General features: G+C 43.2%; 1 protein-coding gene across 14 annotated transcripts in view; it reads right to left on the bottom strand.

Annotated features, from left to right (window-relative positions):
- PAG1 (phosphoprotein membrane anchor with glycosphingolipid microdomains 1) overlaps positions 1–23,325 on the bottom strand; it is a 188,991-nt gene that overhangs the window by 40,447 nt on the left and 125,219 nt on the right. Inside the window, exon 1 of one of the 14 annotated variants that reach the window (XM_073330739.1) lies at positions 17,665–17,827. The exons of the other annotated variants lie outside the window; for them this stretch is intronic. The gene's annotated coding sequence lies outside the window, so the exon portion shown is untranslated. Of the gene's footprint in view, positions 1–17,664; positions 17,828–23,325 lie in introns of those variants that run through there. 14 annotated transcript variants of the gene reach the window in all.

Genomic DNA, 23,325 nt, shown 5'->3' with positions numbered 1-23,325 from the left:
ACTGAATTTGGGGCCATCTCTCTCTGTACAAGGAGCCACACCCATTGCTGGTCATCATTGATCTCAGGAACTGTTATTTCTTTTGGATCTCCTATGAGATAGCAAGATTGAGCCTTTGATGAAGATGGCCTTTGTTGTTGGTGGAAAGGTAAGGGCAGAAAAGTAGACTTTCAAATTTTCAAGATTATGAAAGGGTTCAATAAAGCTGATGAGATAATTTTTTTTTCATAAAAGCAAGGGTTTCAAACACTAGGGGGACATAACATCAAAATGATAAGAATGGTAATAACGTGAACAGCTTATAGATATGTGATAGCAGGCATATTGGACAATAGTTCTTTAGATCTTCATGACTGCTCTTCTTGTACAGCAGAACGGTGTTGGACTCCTTCCAGCTAGATGGTGTCTTCTGCATTTCCAAGTAACAGCTAAACCTCTTAGCAAGGGTTTCCCAGAGGTCTTGGCCTCCAGCTCTTATCATTTCAATTGACAGTCCATCTTTACCTGGAGCTTTTCCCTCCTTCATTTGGTGAACTGCAGGTCAGACTTCGCTGACAAGGACTGGGAGTAAATGCTTGTTGGTCTGTTGAAGTGCTGGTACTGGGACATTTATCAGAGATGCGAACAGTTCAGTTTAAAAATTTTTGCAGACTGCTTCCATCTCTGTTCTGTCAATCACTGGTTTTCCGTCCCTGTTCTTCAGGGCCATTACTGTTGACCTGTACAGCGTCAATTCTTTTTTGCATTTTTGAGGCTTCTGTGATATTCAGTCGTCTTTAAAGGCCTTTCATTTTGGTATTTCTCGAAGTCCTCTTTTAGTCTTCTTCTTATCAACTTGCAGAGGAGGGAGTACTCAAGTTTGTCACCATCATTTCGCTTCATATTCCTCCACTTCTCTAGCATTTAGAGCATTTCCTCTGAGATTCTTCCCTTCACTCTTTTCAGTCTTTCTTTCTCGGCTAATTTCACACATTGCCTCAACTTATCAGTGAAGTTTTTATAATTCTCATCGCAGTTATGTGTAAGGCTCCAGTCTTCCTTGGAAATGTCTGCTTTCAAGATTGCCTCGTCGGATATTTTTGGCTGCTGTCTCTGATTTGCCATCTGTAGCAACTGAGTCCTCAGTGAAGTGATCAGACAGCAGAGTGGAGTGCAGGACGTCGTCCTTGAAAGCAGGCATAGTAAAATGCGATGGGCTGGGCATATAGTGAGGCTCACTGACAATCGATGGACTGCAGCTGTTGCCAAGTGGTACCCATGGGAACTGAAACGACCACTCAGCTGACCTCCAAAAAGATGGGAAGATTTTATTGTGAAAAGACATGGCTGCACATGGAGAAGGAAGGCCAGGATACGAGAAGAATGAAAGACGTGTTGTGATCTGTGCAATCTATATGAGGGCTTAAGGACCAAGGATCAAGGTGACCAAGGTAATAAGGAGATAATTCACATAGGGCTTGATCCTGCTCCTGTTGAAATCAATGACAAAAGTCCCATTGATTTCAGTGGTGCAGGAAAATTAGGCCCATAAAGGGGAATAAATACTCAGGACATCCTACTAGGGGATTCATATTTACTCTGTTCAATTGCAACACATTTGTTTTGGGAGAAAAAGGGTAGTGAGAGAGAAGTCACAAAAGACATGAGGTGGGTCAAGTTGATAAAGTGGATGAGGTTCAAAGAAGAGCAACAGAAATTATTGTGGCCCTAAAAGGCCTGACTTTGAGGTGGAGTTTTATATCTGTAGCTTGGCCACGAGACAAAAAAGTGGAGACAAACTACAAATATTTAAAGCTGTGAATACAAAGGATGCTGAGGAGTTAGTGTGATACGTGGATATAATGAAGAGTAATGGAATGAAACTGAGACAGGAAAAAATTAGGCTAAATGTCAGAAAATAATTATCTGGTAGTTACAGCCCTTCACGGATACAAAATTTGTATGCACATCTGTGACCCGCACACATGTAAAGTAATGCACATGGGAAAAAATAACGCCAACTATACACACAATATGATGGGGGCTAATTTAGCTACAACTAATCAGGAGAAAGATCTTGGAGTCATCGTGGATAGTTCTCTGAAGACGTCCACGCAGTGTGCAGCGGCAGTCAAAAAAGCAAACAGGATGTTAGGAATAATTAAAAAAGGGATAGGGAATAAGACAGAGAATATCTTATTGACCTTATATAAATCCATGGTACGCCCACATCTTGAATACTGCATACAGATGTGGTCCCCTCATCTCTAAAAAGATACACTGGCATTAGAAAAAGTTCAGAAAAGGGCAACTAAAATGATTAGGGGTTTGGAACGGGTCCCATATGAGGAAAGATTAAAGAGTCTAGGACTTTTCAGCTTGGAAAAGAGGAGACTAAGGGGGGATATGATAGAGGTATATAAAATCATGAGTGGTGTGGAGAAAGTGAATAAGGAAAAGTTATTTACTTGTTCCCATAATATAAGAACTAGGGGCCACCAAATGAAATTAATGGGTAGCAGGTTTAAAACAAATAAAAGGAAGTTCTTCTTCACTCAGCGCAGAGTCAACCTGTGGAACTCCTTGCCTGAGGAGGTTGTGAAGGCTAGGACTATAACTGGGTTTAAAAGAGAACTGGATAAATTCATGGAGGTTAAGTCCATTAATGGCTATTAGCCAGGATGGGTAAGGAATGGTGTCCCTAGCCTCTGTTTGTCAGAGGGTGGAGATGGATGGCAGGAGAGAGATCACTTGATCATTACCTGTTAGGTTCACTCCCTCTGGGGCACCTGGCATTGGCTACTGTTGAAAGACAGGATACTAGGCTGGATGGACCTTTGGTCTGACCCAGTATGGGCATTCTTGTGTTCTTATGTTCTTACATGGTCTGTGGATATCCGCTGATTTGCAGGGCTCTACTGATAGTGAGGGGTATTAGGCTGTGGAACAGTCTCAAAAGGAAAGTGTTGGAATACTCATTACCTGGCACTTTAAAAACACAAGATAATATACTGAAAGGAACAACAGAACTGGCTCAAAATTTTTGCTGGAAACTTTTGATGAAAAATGGCTTTTTGATTGAATCAAAAGTTTCAGATTTTTTTTTATCTGGGAATTTTTTGATTAATTTTATTTTGTTTTTCAGTTTTCCCCCTTTCTTCCTTTTTCCCCTTACTGCGAAAAAAAGAGACAAAAATAAAAAGGGGAAAGAAAGTGGGAATTAAAACCTGTAAGAACTTTTTCCCTCAACTTTCTCTATTTTTTTAATTCTAGCTTTCCCTCCTTTTCCTCCACTGGGCAAGAAAAAGAACAGCAACAACAAAAAGAAAATGTGAGGAAAAGAACGTTGCATTGCTCCCTTTTTCAGCATCCCTCCATTTTTTATGCACTGGAAAAAAAGAGGTGGAAAAAAGAGAAGAAAACAAACAACTTCTTCATTTAATTGCATTTGGACTTTTTCATTTAAGAATCAAAAATTTCAGTAATTTTTTGAATGAAACAAAAAATGTTCATTTTATTTGACATTTTTCATGGAAATTAAATATGATTTTTCAACCAGCCCCAGGGAATAATCCTGCATGGTCCCCAAGAAAATGGATTTGATTATGTAATACCTATGGGCATATATGGCAGGAAAGGTGCCTTTTCCTATTCTACAAATATATTCAAAAATTACTGGCCTTGCTAGCAAAGTTAATATCTAAGTTAAGGAGAGTGATAACAGAGTCTGAGGCATGGAACAAAGAGGACCACAGGAAGATTACAGATTTTGAAGAAATTGGTATAGCACTCAAAAGTTATGGAATAAGCAGGAACTAAGAGAACTGAGAGCAACAAAGAGATTTTAAAAAAAAAGAGGGATCAGAGAGAGTGAGTCAAAGGAGATATTTGTTTGAATGTCAGCTGTTTAAGAGTGATCGGCAAGGTTGAAGCTAGAAATGAGAAATCCTACTGGGCGGAAGATAAATTGAGAAGAGAAGGCAGCCAAGGACAGAAACTGGAGTCATTCCACTGTGGAAGAGACAAAGTACAGACTTAAAACTTTCACCATCAGTGAAAGGGAAGAGGTGAATACTGGAGACACCAGTCACTTGTTCAAGGTGCAAATGAAGAATAAAGTGATTATGAAACCCTACAGGACAGAACCCAGCACAGCCAAAAGGTCAGTGCTACATTACAATGTGGCCAGTTTTCAATTTCAGTTTTTAAAACACTGTGGGTTGAGATCACAGCAGTGAAAAGGGCCTAAAACCTTTCAACATATTTCTTTATATTATAAATATTTATATATATAAATATTTTAATGGTGGGTTTATTTATATATATTCTAAAATTGCTGGCCTTCCTAGCAAAGTTAATATCTGAGTTAAGGAGAGTGATAATGGAGTCTGGGGCATGGAACAAAGAGGACCACAGGAAGATTACAGTCTTTGAAGAAACTGGTACAGCACTCAAAAGTTATAGAATAAGCGGGAACTGAGAGTAACAAAGACATTTTAAAAAAAAGAGGGATCAGAGAGAATGAATCAAAGGAGATATTTATATATAAATAATATCACCATTAAAATATACCCAGGTGTATATATATAGATTAAATTCCACATGCTTTTAGTGATACTGATAAACCACTAGAGCGCTGCTCCTCCTATCTAAAATGCCATTAAAACTACTTTTTTCATTCAGCTTATGTTGTATGATGAAGTATGATGCACATTGCCTTACATGTTATGGCATTTAGAGTCTTTAAGAGAATGGGGTAAGTATGGCGATGAGCACAGTATAGAAACTTAACTAGCTTGATAGTTAAACCAATGGTCTTAACTCAAAATATTATGTTATAAACTCATAGACTTTAAGGTCAAAAGGGATCTTTGTGATCATCTAGTCCAGGGCTTCCCAAACTTGGTTTGCGGCTTGTTCAGTGTAAGCCCCTGGCAGGCCGCAAGATGCTTTATTTACCTGAGTGGCCACAGGTATGGCCACTCGCAGCTCCTAGTGGCTGCGGTTCACCGTTCCCGTTTGGGAACCCCTTGTCTAGTCTGACCTCCTGCCCATTGCAGGCCACAGAACCTTACCCCCTTACTCCTGTAATAGATTCCTAACTTCTGGCTGAGTTACTGAAGTCTTCAAATCATGGCTTAAAGACTTCAAGTTACAGAGAATTCACCGTTTACACTAGTTTAAATCTGCAAGACCCATGCCCCATGCTGCAGAGGAAGGCGAAAAATCCCCAGGGTCTCTATCTGACTGGGGGAAAATTCCTTGCTGATCCCCTTAATGGCGATCAGTTAGATTCTGAGCATGTGGGCAAACCCACCAGGCAGATACCTGGGAAAGAATTGCCTGTAGTAACTCAGAGTTCTCCACATCTAGTCTCCTGTCTTTGGCCAATGGGGATTTTTGCTACTGGCAGTCACTGACGGGCCACATGCCATTGTTGGCAGTCCCATCATACCATCCCCTCCATAAACTTATCAAGCTCAATCTTGTAGCCAGGTAGGTTATTTGCCCTCACTACTCTCCTTAGAAGGCTGTTCCAGAACTTCACTCCTGATGGTTAGGAACCTTCCTCTAATTTCAAGCCTGAATTTGTTGATGGCCAGTTTATATCCATTTGTTCTTGTGTCCACATGGGCGCTTATCTTAAATAATGGCTCTCCCTTCCTGGTATTTTGTCCCTCTGATGTATTTATAGAGAGCACTCATATCTCCCCTCAGCTTTCATTTGGTTAGCCTAAACAAGCCAAGCTCTCTGAGTCTCCTCTCATGAAGTAGGTTTTCCATTCCTCAGATCATCCTAACAGCCCTTCTCTGCACCTGTTCCAGTTTGAATTATTCTTTCTTAAACACGTGGGACCAGAATTGCACATGGTATTCCAGATGAGGTCTCACCAGTGCTTTGTATAATGGTACTAACACTTTCCTACCTATACTGGAAATACCCCGCCTATTGCATCCTCTGACTGCATGAGACTTTTTCACAGCCGCATCACACTGATGGCTCATAGTCATCCTATGATTAAACAATACACCCAGGTCTTTCTCCTGCTCTGTCCCTTCCAACTGATACGATCTCAGCTTATAGCAAATATTCTTGTTGTTAGTCCCTAAATCAGGGGTGGGCAAACTACGGCCAGGGCTTTGGATCTGGCCTGTGGGATTGCCACCCCCATGGTGCCACGGGCCCTGTGCTGCTCCTGGAAGCAGCTGGCACCACGTTCCTGTGGCCCCTGGGGATGTTGCTGGGGGGGGGGGGGGAATAAGAGGGCTCCGCACGCTCCCCTTGCTTGCAGGCACCACCCCCTGCAGCTCCCATTGGCTGGGAATGGAGAACCGCGGCCAATGGGAGCTTCGGGGGAGGTACCCGCAGGCGAGGGCAGTGTGCGGAGCCCTTTGCCCCCCTGTCCCAGGGACCACAGAGACCTGGTGCTGGCCGCTTCCGAGAGCGGCGTGGGGTCAGAGCAGGCAGGGAGCCTGCCCTGGCCTGCTATGCGCCACTGCCACCCCTGTGCCGCTCCAGGTAAGTGGTGCCGGGCCAGAGCCCGCACCCCGAACCCCTCCTGAACCCCGCACCCCAACCCCTGACCTGAGCCCCCTGCCACAACTCTCCTGCACCTCAACCCCCTACCCTGAGCCCCCTGCCACACCCCTCCTGTACCTCAGCCCCCTGCCCTGAGCCCCCAAAATCCTGCCCTGAGCACCCTCCCGCACTCCGTGCCCCTCCCTGTACCCCTGCCCTGAGTTCCCTCCCGCACTCTGCACCGCTTCCTGCACCCCAACCCCCTGCCCTGAGCCCCCTCATACACCCCACATCCATCCTCTGCCTGCCCTAGCCCTACATTCATGGCCCTGCATGCAATTTCCCCACACAGATGTGGCCCTCGGGCCAAAAAGTTTGCCCACCCCTGCCCTAAATGCATGACCTTTCACTTTGCACTATTAAAGTTCAACCCATTTCTATTAGTCCAGAAGGTCATCCAGATCTTCTTGTATGAAATTCTGGTCCTCCTCCATACTGGCAATACCTCCCTGCTTTGTGTCATCCACAAATTTTATTAGCACATTTCGACTTTTTGTGCAAAGTCAGTAATAAAAATGTTAATAAGATTGGTCCCAAGACCGATCCCTGTGGAACTCCACTAGTAACCTCCCTCCAGCCTGAGAGTTCATCTTTCAAATCTGATCCATTGTAGTCTCCCCTTTAACCAGCTCCTTAACCACCTTTCAATTCTCATATTAATCCCCATCTTCTCCAATTTAACTAATAATTTCCCATCTGGAACTGTATCAAATGCCTTACTGAAATCCAGGTAGATTAGATTTAGCGCATTTCCTTTGTCTAAAAAATCAGTTATCATCTCAAAGAAGGAGATCAGGTTAGTCTGGCACAACCTACCTTTTGTAAAACCAAGTTGTGTTTTATCCCAATTACTATTCACCTCCATGTCCTTAACTACTTTCTCTTTCAAAATTTGCTCCAAGACCTTCCATAAAATTGAGGTCAAATTAACAGACCTGTAGTTTCCTGGGTCACTTTTTTCTCCCTTTCTTATAAATAGGAACTGTAATTAGCAATTCTCCAGTCACAGGGTATGACCCCCATGTTTACACATTTATTAAAAATCCTTGCTACTGGGCTTGCAATTTCCGGTGCCAGTTCCTTTAATATTCTTGGATGGAGATTATCTGGGTCCCCTAATTTAGTCCCATTAAACTGCTTGAGTTTGACTACCACCTCGAATGTGGTAATTTCTACCTCCATATCCTTGTTGCCATTAGCTACCCTGCCACTACCTCTAGCCTCTTCATTGACACTAAACTCGGAGGAGTGGTAGATACGCTGGACGGTAGGGATAGGATACAAAGGGACCTAGACAAATTAGAGGATTGGGCTAAAAGAAATCTGATGAGGTTCAACAAGGACAAGTGCAGAATCCTGCACTTAGGACAGAAGAATCTCATGCACTGCTACAGACTAGGGACCGAATGGCTAGGCAGCAGTTCTGCAGAAAAGGACCTAGGGGTTACAGCGGACGAGAAGCTGGATATGAGTCAACAGTGTGCCCTGGTTGCCAAGAAGGCTAACGGCATTTGGGGCTGTATAAGTAGAGGCACTGCCAGCAGATCGAGGGACGTGATCATTCCCCTCTATTTGACATTGGTGAAGCCTCATCTGGAGTACTGTGTCCAGTTTTGGGCCCCACACTACAACAAGGATGTGGAAAAATTGGAAAGAGTCCAGCGGAGGGCAACAAAAATGATTAGGGGGCTGGAGCACATCATTTATAAGGAGAGGCTGAGGGAACTGGGATTGTTCAGTCTGCAGAAGAGAAGAATGAGGGGGGATTTGATAGCTGCTTTCAACTACCTGAAAGGGAGTTCCAAAGAGGATGGATCTAGACTGTTCTCAGTGGTACCAGATGACAGAACGAGGAGTAATAGTCTCAAGTTGCAGTGTAGGAGGTTTAGGTTGGATGTTAGGAAAAATGTTTTCACTAGGAGAGTGGTGAAGCACTGGAATGGGTTACTTAGGGAGGTGGTGGAATCTCCTTCCTTAGAGGTTTTCAAGGTCAGGCTTAACAAAGCCCTGGCTGGGATGATTTAGTTGGGGATTGGTCCTGCTTTGAGCAGGGGGTTAGACTCGACCTCCTGAGGTCCCTTCCAACCCTGATATTCTATGATCCTATGATTAGCCGCATTAAAAACTGAGGCAAAGTATTTGTTTAGGAGATGGGATGTGCCTAGATAATCTTTAATGTCCACCCCATCCTCAGTACTTAGCAATCCCACTTCTTCTTTCCTTGTTTTCTTCTTATTTATATGACTATAGAACCTTTTACTATTGGTTTGAATTCCCTTTTCAAAGTCCAACTCTGCTTGGCTTTAGGCAGTTCTCACATTATCCCTACACTTTCTGACCTCCAAGAGGTGGCTTTCCTTGCTGATCCCTTCTCCCACCTTCCATTCCTTGTAGACTTTCTGCTTTCTCTTAAAAAAGAGAAATTTCATTTAGGGAAATAATGTTACAAGTGAAGGCCTGGACATTAAAGTGTTAATACATTTGGTCTGAACTGTGAGAGTTTCCCTTGTGGAATTTAAATCAAACCTTTAATTCTGTGAATTTTAGAAAAGTTGCAAAACCCAGCTTTAAACAGAAACTTTGCTGCGAGCTTAGCTATGGAACAGCCAGTGGCCACTCAACAATCTCAAACTATTTTACATAGTTTATGATTCTTAAGGATTAGCTGTTGCTTCTGAAGGAAATGTTTTACTGCGCTGCCCTCTGGTGTTTATTTGCTCTAGAAAGAAGATATTTTTCTTTGCTGTTCTCATCACCTTTGCTCATGTGATTATATTTCAGTGCTGAATATAATCAGGGTTACTAAAAATGAAGGTGTGTATGCAATCTTTCAACTGCTGGGCTTAAAAATACTATTACTGTCTCTAAAAGATCACCAGACTTCATTACTTTGACCTTTGCATAGAAATACCATTGAGATGCTCCTAATACATTAAATAGGTGATACCTGGGGGTAACTCACTGACTGGATATTATTTAGCTGAACAGTTTTGAAAAATCTCTGAAAACCTTTTTAGACTGTAAGATATTTTTAAAATTGTACTTTCTTCAGAGAAAGAAATGTAAATTGAACTGCATTTAGAAAGCTTGTAGCACACTGTGGGTGATACCAAATTCTAAATAATAATAATAAAGATGAGGATAAGACATATGGATCGGAAGGTCTCCCATAGTATTCTTGTCAGCAAGTTAAGGAAGTATGGGCTGGATGAATGCACTATAAGGTGGGTAGAAAGCTGGCTAGATTGTCGGGCTCAACGGGTAGTGATCAATGGCTCCATGTCTAGTTGGCAGCCGGTATCAAGTGGAGTGCCCCAAGGGTCGGTCCTGGGGCCGGTTTTATTCAATAACTTCATAAATGATCTGGAGGATGGTGTGGATTGCACTCTCAGCAAATTTGCGGATGATACTAAACTGGGAGGAGTGGTAGATACGCTGGAGGGGAGGGATAGGATACAGAAGGACCTAGACCAATTGGAAGATTGGGCCAAAAGGAATCTGATGAGGTTCAATAAGGATAAGTGCAGGGTCCTGCACTTAGGACGGAAGAACCCAATGCACAGCTACAGACTAGGGACCGAATGGCTAGGCAGCAGTTCTGCGGAAAAGGACCTAGGGGTGACAGTGGACGAGAAGCTGGATATGAGTCAGCAGTGTGCCCTTGTTGCCAAGAAGGCCAATGGCATTTTGGGATGTATAAGTAGGGGCATAGCGAGCAGATCGAGGGACGTGATCGTTCTCCTCTATTCGACATTGGTGAGGCCTCATCTGGAGTACTGTGTCCAGTTTTGGGCCCCACACTTCAAGAAGGATGTGGATAAATTGGAGAGAGTCCAGCGAAGGGCAACAAAAATGATTAGGGGACTGGAACACATGAGTTATGAGGAGAGGCTGAGGGAGCTGGGATTGTTTAGCCTGCAGAAGAGAAGAATGAGGGGGGATTTGATAGCTGCTTTCAACTACCTGAAAGGGGGTTCCAAAGAGGATGGCTCTAGACTGTTCTCAATGGTAGCAGATGACAGAACGAGGAGTAATGGTCTCAAGTTGCAGTGGGGGAGGTTTAGATTGGATATTAGGAAAAACTTTTTCACTAAGAGGGTGGTGAAACACTGGAATGCGTTACCTAGGGAGGTAGGTGGTAGAATCTCCTTCCTTAGAGGTTTTTAAGGTCAGGCTTGACAAAGCCCTGGCTGGGATGATTTAACTGGGAATTGGTCCTGCTTTGAGCAGGGGGTTGGACTAGATGACCTTCTGGGGTCCCTTCCAACCCTGATATTCTATGATTCTATGATTCTAAGGACATTTGCAGTTACATTTGGTGGGATAAAATGTAAATGGTTATTGATGTTCATACTTCAAAACCAACAGCCAATAGCAACTGGGAAGTAATTATATCCCCACACTCCCAACCCTATCCTTGAATAGTATTGCACATTATGGGAATTTTCATATACTTTTTTATGTATCAGGTATAAGCCACGGAGGGAACCTATATACCACTAACCATAATGCATACAGCCAACTCCTCAAAGATACACTTGAATGCACAATCTTACTTCCAACCTCAGTATGGCTGAGACATCTTACCATTAAAAGATACCTTTACTTTCTATGAGTGAATAATGTGTTATTTCCACCTAAAATAATTCTGAGGTTGGTGTTCAAGTTGCTCATTTGAGCATGATTTAGCGAAGTTGGAGGTGTGCAATGTGAGTGGTTGTATGATGAAGGTGAAAGGGAGTGCGATGGGGTGTACCAACCCCCCACTGGCCAAGAAGGGGTTAATGAGAGCCTGTGGACTCAATCAGCATCACCCTGCTAACCCTACAGTAGGTGTCAGGCCTGGAAGGGTCTGAACCTGGCTCTGTTGGGGGCTGATTGGGAAAGAGAGCATATCTCTGCCTTCTCACTCACTGAGAGAAGGCTGGCTGGTGCCAGGGAGCTGAGTTGAACTGTAGGCAGACAAAGCCTCCTGGAGAGAATGTAAGCCTGAAGCAGGGAACCCAGGTGAGTGCCCTCTGGAAGAGACAGACCCTAGCAGCTGAAGGGCAGAGCCTGGTCAAAGAGATGGGTGGATGACCCTCCTTTTTGAGTTTGTGATATTTGAATTTTGATACCCCAGAAGGGGAGGAACTCTGGTGTGACTTGACTTAGTCAGAGGGCTAAGTCACTGCAGCACCAGACCATGTTGGAGGTGGCTGCTGACAATTGAAAAGAGAGAGGGAAAGTGAGGTAGGATGAGCAGTGCTGTAGTGGGCACAAAAGGGTGTTGTGGAGCTGAAGATTCTGAGTGCTCTGGAGTATTATGAGGCTCAGAGACTAAGACATGAAATGAGGTTGGAGAGGGTTGCCTTGATTTTTAGTGATTGCATTGAAAGGAAATTTTTAACAGTTTATGTGGCAGAAAACTAGAGATGAGCCCAAGCTGCAAAGTTTGGATCTAGATCAGGGATCAGCAACCTTTGGCACCTGGCCCACCAGGGAAAGCCCCTGGTGGGCCGGGCCGGTTTGTTTACCTGCCACGTCTGCAGGTTCAGCCGACTGCAGCTTCCACTGGCTGCGGTTCACCATTCCAGGCCAATGGGGGCTATGGGAAGCGACACGGGCCGGGCCACCTCTTCCCGCAGCCCCCATTGGCCTGGGATGGCGAACCGTGGCCAGTGGGAATTGCGATTGGCTGAACCTGCAGACACTGTAGGTAAACAAACCATCCTGGCCCGCCAGGGGCTTACCCTGACGGGCCACGTGCCAAAGGTTGCCTATCCCTGATCTAGATCTTAATTTCATTGAAACCTGGGAATATCTGTGTCATAAATATAAAGGGAAGGGTAAACACCTTTAAAATCCCTCCTGGCCAGAGGAAAAACCCTTTCACCTCTAAAGGGTTAAGAAGCTAGGATAACCTCGTTGGCACCTGACCAAAATGACCAATGAGGAGACAAGATACTTTCAAAGCTGGAGGGGGGGAGAAACAAAGGCTCTGTCTGTCTGTGTGATGCTTTTGCCAGGAACAGAACAGGAATGGAGTCTTAGAACTTAGTAAGTAATCTAGCTAGATAGGCGTTAGATTCTGTTTTCTTTAAATGGCTGAGAAAATAAGCTGTGCTGAATGGAATGGACATTCCTGTTTTTTGTGTCTTTTTGTAACTTAAGGTTTTGCCTAGAGGGATTCTCTATGTTTTGAATCTGATTATCCTGTAAGGTATTTACCATCCTGATTTTATAGAGGTGATTCTTTTTACTTTTTCTTCTATTAAAATTCTTCTTTTAAGAATCTGATAGTTTTTTCATTGTTCTTAAGATCCAAGGGTTTGGGTCTGTGTTCACCTATGCAAACTGGTGAGGATTTTTATCAAACCTTCCCCAGGAAAGGGGGTGTAGAGTTTGGCAGGATTTTGGGGGGAAAGAAGTTTCCAAACGGGCTCTTTCCCAGTTATATACCTGTTAGACGTTTGGTGGTGGCAGCGATAAAGTACAAGGACAAAAGGTAAAATAGTTTGTACCTTGGGGAAGTTTTAACCTAAGCTGGTAAAAGTAAGCTTAAGAGGTTTTCATGCAGGTCCCCACATCTGTACCCTAGAGTTCAAAGTGGGGAAGGAAACTTAACAATCTGTATCTGAGATTTTGATCCAGGCCCCTTGGTCAGAGCCTAACACCTAGTTACAGTAGCTATGTTACAGTGATGCTGGTGTCTGAATTCTGGGAATAAACCAAAGGTTTTATTCCACTTGGATGTGAACAGGAATTTTTTCTAGTTATTTTTCAAGGTAGACATCTGTCTCAAAAATGATCCAACCATACCAATGGAATGCTATGCAATATGACTATTCACTGCATACAGGTACATCCCTGCAGGAGAAGATGTACCTCAATGTTTAGTTAAAACAATAATTCAACTGATTGAAATATTTGTTGTTGTTGAATCAAACATGCATCAGCCATGACCACAAGGTGGCAGCATAACATCACTTTAGTAGTTGAGTAGAGAGGCATACGATGAGATTTTGACAGGTTTCAGAGTAGCACCCGTGTTAGTCTGTATTCACAAAAAGAAAAGGAGTACTTGTGGCACCTTAGAGACTAACACATTTATCTGAGCATAAGCTTTCGTGAGCTACATCCGATGAAGTGAGCTGTAGCTCACGAAAGCTCATGCTCAAATAAATTTGTTATCTCTAAGGTGCCACAAGTACTCCTTTTCTTTTTAATGAGATTTTGAACATTCCCATGGCCTTTTAATTCAGTCTTTTAGGTCTGCTGTAGGTCTTTTACAACCGCTTCATTAAAATTCAGTTATAAGCCATCTAGACCAGGGGTCTCAAACTCAAATGATCACGAGGGCCACATGAGGACTAGTACATTGGCCCGAGGGCTGCTCCACTGACCACCCCCCCGCTGCCCGGCCCTCACCCCCACTCCACCCCTTCCATGAGGCCACAACCCTGCCCCACCTCTTCCCACCCCTTCCCTGCCCCCATTCCAACCCCTTCCCCGAAAGGATAAGGATAATAAAGCTCTGGAACAGGCTTCCAACGGAGACTGTGGAATCCCTGTCATTGGAGGTTTTTGAGAACAGATTAGACAAACACTTGTCAGGGATGGTTTAGGTATATTTGGTCCTGCCTCAGCATGGGAGGATGGACTAGATGATTTCTTCAGATCCCTTCCAGCTCCACATTTCTATGATTCTGTTATTCTAAAACTAGTTATTAAAACAATTTTATACTTTTTTATTTTCTGCATTTGTTTCAACTTCTGTCTATATGTACGTTCTTCTACAGAATCCAACACAATGGCACCTGTACTCCTGAGACTGGATCACAAAAATGGACAAGCCAGTGTCATTTTTGTCAATTTCCAGTCAATTCACTTTCAGGTTCCTATGTGCTAATGTGCTTGCAATATTTGGGCTTCAAACAATGCAAGAGGGTGTTCATTTTGGGAAAGAGAATATAATTCAACCTTCCCACTCCTCAAACACTCCAACAGCATCCATCAAACCCTGCTCCCATGATGGGTTTTTTTTTAAGTCTCACAAAAAACTTTCCATTAGTATTTAGATCTTTCAATTCTTTAATGTCCTAGATTCTTCAATTTACAAAATCTAAAGTTGCTTGACTTGATAGTGTCTATTTAATGAGAACAAATAGAGACAAAAGTTGCTTCTCAAGAATTGCTACAGTAACTAGACCTGAACGTAATTAAGGCCCAGTCTGCAAGCCTTCCCCACATGACATTGATGGGAATTCTACATGCAGAGGGCTTGCATGACTGGGCCTGTTTTGGTACTTGGGAATAAAACTGACTGGAATAGACTACCATTATCAAGCTGTGCGAGATTGCTAGGTTATATAAGAACATGACTTGTAGATAGTTTGTGTGTTCCCAGTCATCAAAATATCACCGCTCTGCTTTGCAAAACCACTCTGATGGACACAGTATACAGAGGTTCTAGTCTCTCCAACAGCCTGTTACATCTGCGATATTCAAAAAGCCTAGCTAGCTTGTCTCTCCTTTATTGCTGGCCATCAGCTCAAAAGCACCAATGGGCTGGAAAAAGGGGTGAAAAGACTTCATATCTTGTGTCAGCTTCATGGCTTCATTTATCTTTAAACCTTTTTGTTCTATGTCACTCTTCACCATGTCTATCCAACTTCTCTTCAGTCTTCCTCTGTTTCTGGTTCCTTGCAGTCTGGTATGTATTGCCACGTATGGTATCCTTTCTGGGTCCATTCTTGACACATGTCTAAACCATCACAGTTGTCTTTCTTGAATCTTCTGTAACAGCATTATTTCTTGCCATAGTGTCATGCCTAGGGGTTAGCCTCAGGTTTGGGCTGAGGATCCAGGTTCCAGGAGCCAATTACCAGGAACCAGGCCAAGTTGGAACACCAGGAGATCGGAGTCAAGTGACAAACGGGAGGGTTGGAACCAAGAGACACATGTCAGGAGGCAGGCAGAGGTGGGTTACGAGGAGTTCAGGATTGGGTCACAGTTCGGAGGGCAGGAACCAGTTACCAAGAGTCAAGAAACCAGGAGGTCAGGATCAGAAGGCAGGAACTGGTAAACAGGAAAGCAGTACATGGCAGGGTGGAGCCCAGTTATTCAGACAACTTCCTGCTTCCTATTCTGGCTTAAATAGGGGCTGCAGCCCAGTCAGGAGCCTTGGAGTTCTCCCAATCAGAGCATAGGTGCTGGGCTTGTGCCCTAGTTGGGCTACATTGGCCCTGGTCCCAGTTCCTGTCTGTGAGCTGCTGGGTGGAGGATTGGGATAGGATGACTCCCATGACCCAGGTTTGAGGCTTTCAGGGTCTGACACCTAGCCGTTTTCTTCTCTCTTCATTTTTTATTTTCTGAAGTCTTGAAACTCTCAGTATTCCCCTCAGCCAGTTCATTTCTGCAGCAAAATCTTTTTTTCAATGGCTTTCCTTATACTCCAACATTCCAATCTGTACAGCAGTATCAGCATGATAGTTGTCTGATATACGCTGATTTGGTTTTTATCAAAATGTCTTGAGCATTCCAGATCTTGAACTGTTTTCCAAAATGCTGTAGCAGCCAGTCCAATTACTCCTTTTATGTCATCTTTGAACTTCCCATTCTTTGTAGAGCACATATGAATCATTTGCTAGAGTAAATATAAAAGGAGATTTAGGCCTAAATTTTCAGAAGTCACTAGTGATTTGGGATACATCAATTTTTGGGTGTCCAACTTGAGGCAAGCTGAAGGGGCCTTACTATCAAAGTTCTGAGTCTCAACCCTCTGAAAATTAGTCCTTTTTAAGGGGACTCAAGATGGGCCAGAAGTTGAAAAAAACAAAATCATATTTGGGCCTTAAACGCCTTTTAAAAAAAAATACAAAAACCAAGCCTCCGTGAAACCTTGTATCTATAGCATTAAAAAAAAGTTAAAAATTGGCTTTGCCTCAATAAATGCTGACCTGCCAAGAAACCTAAATTCACCCTGTGATCAACAGATTTGTGCTCTCTCAAAAAGTGGGAAATCTGGTGGTTCCATGGACAACCTAGCAAGGAAGCATTAGAAAAAAGAAAACAAAGGACAACTTCTCAGAACCGTGGGCAGCCCATTGATAGCAAACAGCTTCTCTACTTGTTAGGATGCAGCAAGCTTATTTCTATTTAAAATTCAAATCATATTTACTATGTTCAATGAAATGTAAGAACTGTCACTGCAGAGGCTACATAAATTACATTTCTCCTGTCATCCTGTTCTTTGTCAAAATAAACGAGGCACACAGGATACTGTAAAGTTGAACCTGTGCATGTCTCTCTCCACACACACACACGCACCCACCCACCCCTTGAATATACCAGAAAATGCTGTTCTATCATGCTGGGTTAAATTCCACCCACACTCCCCGCCCCCATCTTTACTGTTCTGTCCTCTGGCTACTTCTCATTCAGACGTGAAGTTGTAAGCCAATATTAGAAAAAAAAAACCTTCATGGTCCCACTTGTCTCTTTAACTACATCTCTTTTCTCTCCTCTCCTTTGCTTCTAAGTACACTACCTCAAACAAGTGGCCTTTTGTGGCCTCGAATCCCTGTCTTCCAATTCTCTCTTTGAGCCCCCTCTAATCTGGGTTTTTTCCACTGAAATTGCTGTGACCAAAAGCCTTGTCTTCACTGTTAAAATATGTATTATTTTTTACCTCTGGATAACTAACTTCTGTGAGCTATCCTTTTCTCTCATTCTTCCCACCATTTTTGCCATTGTCAGTGTTTCCTACCTGTGCTTCTTTGCTCAGGACCTTCCTGATTTTTATCTTGCACACCCTTCTGAAAGCTCTTCAAGGGTTTCTTTAAGACTCCCATTTTTCTTCTCTCTGTCAGAGTCCACCGGAGCTTTGTCCTCGGTCCCTAGCTCTTTTTTCATTCTACACTCTCCCCCAGAATGAGCTCATTCACTCCAACAGATTCAAATACAGCTTATGCTGAAGACTCCCAAATCTATTTCTCAGTGCTCACCTATACAATGGCCCTGATCCCCTCTAGCACTCTCTTCTTACCTGAGGTTTAATCACATACCTTCACCTATCTCAGATGCTTCTATCTCAAGATCAGCTTATGCACAGCTGAACTTACCTTTCCTTCCAAATGCGCTCCTTTACTCCCCTTCTCTGTTACTCTCAGCACTGCCATTCTTCCTGTGTAGCTCAGCCTTTCCTTTTTGCCCTCAGATCCAGACTCTCACCAATCCTTCTGCTTGCTACTGAAGAACATCTGACATTTGTTCCTTCCTTTTCAGCCCAGGAGACAATATGTTAATCTAAGCCAGAGGTCCCCAAACTGTGGGGCACACCCCCTTGGGGGGGGAACAGAGGAACATTCAGGGGGGCATGGCAGGCCCAGGTCAGCCCCCGGGGGGGCAAGGAGGAAGGGCCACCCAGCCCCACCCCACCACTTCTCTGGCCCCACTCCCAACCACGGCCCTGGCTATGTAATAGGCTGGGGGGCTGGTTGCTGGCCCATACTGCACCCAGCCGTGGCTTTGCCTTCACCCCCACCCCTGGCCATGGCTCTGTTCCTGGCCTGGGGCTCAGGTTGGGGGTGGGAGCAGAGCTGCACCCAGCCACACACCCAGCTGCCTGCCTCCACCGTGGCCAGGCTGCGGCTCTGCTCCCACCCCCAGCCTCAAGCCCTGCTCCTGGCCCCAGCCTCAGCCCCCTTACCCTGTCCGCATCATCCCTACCCCCCAAGTCATAGCCCCGCTCCTGGCTCCAGAGTGGGGTGGGGGCGGAGACACGGAAAGGGGCAAGGGAGGGCATGACCCTCAAAAGTTTGAGGACCACTGGTCTAGGCCTTAGTTTCCTCTCAGCTTGACCAATGCATCTTTTTGCCTCCCACTTTACATCTCTCCTCATTCCAATCCATCCAGATCACTGCTGTGAAAATCTTTATCCTCCCTCCTGGCTCTGGCCTTGTCTATCCCCTTTAATTTCATCAGTGGCTGCTACTCACATGCCACTTCAGTTTATGTTGCCCCTCAAACTTTCAACACACACGACCTCTGCATTTGCATGTATCTTAGCCCTCATCCCCTCCATTAAGAGACATTTTGGGAAGTTGGGGAAACCAAAAAAACAAAACCAGCTTAAATGATTTCTTTCTAAAACCATATGACAGGGGTGAACTTAGAGACGTGGGAAAGTTATCAGGAAAGTGAACAAAGAAGACTAGAAACTAAAAATGCACTGCTACTGTTGCCCTCACAACCTTAAAGCAGACTGTGAAAAAACAACCAGATTTTCAAATAAAGGTGCATGCATTTATCTGCATATATTTGCCCACACCTCACTCATACAATACAGGCACCATCCAGTGTATATGCACATGACCACGAAGGTGCATAACTAACCATGTCCATGTGCAAATAGCTGATCAATATTCACATAAATCAGGCATGCACAAATGTGTGCAATTTTAAAATCTGGTCCTAAATGTCCAGCTCTCTGAAGGATGTACTATTATGAAGTAATTTACTTAGCACCTAAATATGCTTTAACGGTTTAAAGTATTGTACAAATGTTTAACTAGTTAATCTCACAAGCTCACGGTAGAGTTGGGAAGTATCCCTATTCTTACAAATGAGAAAACTGAGGCAGAAAAGTTAAGTGACCTATTCAGTTGTCATCAATACAAAACTGTTCTTCAGAAAAAGAAGAAAATGACACAGACCAATCTTTCAACTGCAGTGCACCAGTTTGGTCTGGATAAACTGACAGAGGTAACCCTACTCAAGAAGAAGCTGATAATCAAGGCTATATAAAAGGCTTTATAATAGCAATAACACACATTGTTTACTCCAGGCTTTACCAGCTGTAAAATGACTAGCTAGAGTGTTAAGGGAATACAGCATTATCTAATGAGTGACCATGCCAAACATTACAGGCTAATTATAGTATATTATTCCCTTTCAGCCCCCCCCCGCCCCTCATCCCCAATAACCATATTGCTTTCTGGCTTCTATGAGGTAATCAGACTGCAATTATCTCATGATTTAAAATGTACAGAAATGAAAGCTCTCTTTGTGAAATGCTTTCCAGTTCTGACACTGATTTCTAATAGCTTGTACTTTCAGGAAAAGCAGAATTATTTCATACTAAAAATAACCTGTTTACAATAGCACTTTGTGGTACATAATTGTGCTATCTCAGCTTATTTTGTAATCTTTGTGCAATCCATACTCTATATTCATGTTTTTTTGTACATTCTTAGGCCAGAAGGGACCATTGTGATCACCTAGTCTGACCTCCCATATAATGCATGGCATAGAATGCCCCCAAAATAATTCCTATAATATGTTTTAGAAAACGTCCAATTTTGATTTAAAAATGATCAGGGATGTAGAATTCACAATGACACTTGGTAAATTGTTCCAATGATTAATTACTCTCCCTCCTAAATATTTATGCCTTCTTTCCAATTAAAATTTGTCTAGGTTTAAGTTCCAGCCATTAGATCATATTATGTCTTTCTCCATAGCTGTCAACTCTATGGGTGCTCCAGGGCTGGGCCACCCATGGAAAAAAATTAGTGGATGCTTAGCACCCACTGGCAGCCAGCTCCTCGCCTACCCCCCAGCGCCTCCCACCTGCCGGCAGCCCTGCCAATCAACCCCTCTCCCGCCCTCCCAGCACCTCCCGCCCACCACGATCAGCTGTTCTGTGGTGTGCAGGAGGCACTGGGGTGCTGGCGGGGGAGGAGCGGGTGGGAGGAAGGGGTGGAGTGGGGGAGGGGCTGGGGCTAAGTGGGGGTTGAGTACCCCCAGACAAAGGAAAAAGCTAGTGCCTCTGCCTGTCTCTGATGGATTGATGAGCCCATTATTAAATATTTGTTTCCCAGGTAGGTCCTTAAAGACTGTAATCAAGTCACCCATATCCTTCTCTTTGTTAAGCCAAATAGTTGGAGCTCCTTGAGTCTATCATTGTAAGTCAGGTTTTCTAATCCTTTTAATCATTCTCGTGGCTCTTCTCTGAACTTTCTCTGATTTATCAACATCCTTCCTGATTGTGGGAACCGGAACTGGACATTATAGAATATCAGGGTTGGAAGGGACCTCAGGAGGTCATCTAGTCCAACCCCCTGCTCAAAGCAGGACCTAATCCCCAATTTTTGCCCCAGATCCCTAAACAGTCCCCTTAAGGATTAAACTCACAACCCTGGGTTTAGCAGGCCAATGCTCAAACCATATTCCAACAGCAGTTGCACCAGTGCCAAATACAAATGCCTTACAGAAGTCTAAGTATACTACAGCAACACTACTATGTTTATTAACAAAACCTGTCATCTCACTTAAAAAAATCAAGTTAGTTTGAGAGGATCTATTTTCCAAAACCCCATGGTGATTGGCATGAACTACTTTACCCTCCTTTAAATCTCTATTAATTGAGTCTTGTATGAGTCGCTCCATTATCTTGCTCAGGATTGATGTCAGACTGACAGGTCTATAATTACCCAGGTCATCCTGTTTACCCTTTGAAATATTGGCATAACATTAGCTTTCTTCCGGAAATTTCCTGATGTTCCAAGACTTATACAAAATCAGCACTAATAGTCCAGCAAGTTCCTCAGCCAACTATTTAAAAACTCCTAGATGCAAGTCATCCAGACCTGCTGATTTAAAAATGTCTAACTTTAGTAACTGCTGTTTCACATCCTCCTGAGACACTAGTGGAATGATGATATGACATCATCTGTTTTTTTCTGAAATACAGAACAGCTATTTATTGAATACTTCCACCTTTTCTTCATTATTATTTACAATTTTACCATTTCCATCTACTAATGGACCAGTATCTTTGTTAGGATCCTTTGTTTCTAATATACTTAAACATTCTCTCTTCTTGTTGTGGTACAGCGTTCTAAATACAGCATATCAAGCAATGTTCTCCTGTAGATTGACACATTGGTTGTGTCAATTTAAATAATAGAACTTCCCCTAAATCCAAAAACAGATACATGTAATATTGTCTATTAGGGCCTGATCCAAAGCCCCCTGAAATTAATGGAAAGGCTCCCACTGACTTAAATGGAATTTGAATAAATCATAAAACATGATAAAAGACCCTTTAAAATACATTGTTGACTCATATTACATAGTATCTTAATGTGAACATACTGGAGTTTAAAACACACTAATGCTTTGTGCTCTCTGCTACATTTTACATGAATCTTTCCCTATGTCTGTCACACTATTAGGAGCCCCGTCTATTCACTGTAGCTTCATCTGTTCCGGGATCTGATTTCTTGTCTCCTGACAAATTTGCTCCTCCAGGATATCCTGTGCTGTTACCAAATACGGCACATGACAGTCTGTGTGTGGCAATTTGCTGGAGACCACCTAGGAATACTTGTAGGTCTAACGACTTCCAAGCCTACTTTGATGCAAGTATCTGTCCAGTGTGTGGCAACAATTAAAAAGCACAACCCTCCTGCTTAACCCCAACAAAACATGACTAAACAAAAACAGAATGCTTGGCTCTATTAAGAAAATATAAAGGCCCACAAAAGTGACTAGTGATTTTTGGGCACCTAATTTGACACTTTGAAGAAGCCTGATTTTCAGAAGGTGCTTTGCACCTACTCTCTGGATATCAAGCCCCTTCAATGTGTCTCAAGTTGGGCACCCAAAAATAGGGGAACCCTGAGTCACTAATCACTTCTGAACATTTGGTCCAAAAGTATCAAACACATTGTAATGACAATATATTGAATAATGGTGCATCCTCATACAGAGCCTTGTAAAATAGTGGAGACTGAAAAGCTCCAGAGAAGTGCAGCAAAGGCTACAGGTACGATGTGAATTGCGTAAAGAGGGATTGTAATGTTTAGGACTATTTAGACATGACAGAAGAAGCGTTAAAAAAGATTTAACTGAAGTAGTGTCCTGAATAAGAGGTCACTCACTCAGGTGAGTGGCTGGCAAATGTGAAAGTATAAAAATTCACACTATAGTCCACCTTAGGTATTCAGCCTTTATACCTCAGGCTCAGGCTTTCCTTTATCAAAATCAGCTGACTCTACCAAGTGATTTTTAACATCTGGCAATATACTATTATTTATTTGTATTACAGTAGGACCTATAGGCCCACATCACAATGTGGGTCCTATTGTGCAAGCCCTGTACATACACAGAGATAGTACCTGTCCCAAGGAGCTTAGACAGACAGGGTAGGAGAAAGGACATACAATTATCCCATTTTTTAAAAGGGGAACTGAGGCACAGAGGGATTAGGGGACCTGCCCAAGATCACTGAAGAAGTCTGACAGAACTGGGAATTAAACCCAGATCTCCAGAGTCCCAACCCTTGTGTCTTTACTTGAAGACCATCCTTTTCTCTTTTGAGTATGCACAGACAACCATTAATTTTGCTCTTCATACATTATCAAGTATTTGGTTGGGGATCACCATGCATCTAGCAGCACATTTTGGGTGTTACTGGAAAAAATACAAATAAGGTTTATATTAAAACATTAAATAATCTTTACATTAAAATGTATTAAGACAAAACATTGTGCAATGGGCTGGAAATCAGATACTCTGGATTCTATTGTCACTTCTGTAGAATAGCTGCTGTGTGGCTTTAAGTCACAGAACCTCAGTTTCCCTCTCTGCAAGTTGAGGATAACAGCATTTAACTACTTCACTGAGTGAGGTGAGGGTTAATGGTTTAATGTTTGCAAAATGCTTTGAGATCCCTAGATTGAAGGTGCTTTGGAAGTGCCAAGTGCTAGTTTAATATT

This window comes from Lepidochelys kempii, chromosome 2 (genome assembly GCF_965140285.1).
Source record: "Lepidochelys kempii isolate rLepKem1 chromosome 2, rLepKem1.hap1, whole genome shotgun sequence".
Lineage (NCBI taxonomy): Eukaryota > Metazoa > Chordata > Testudines > Cheloniidae > Lepidochelys > Lepidochelys kempii.
The sequence above is the reverse complement of the archived record's forward strand: the minus strand, read 5'-3'. Positions and strand labels throughout refer to the sequence as shown.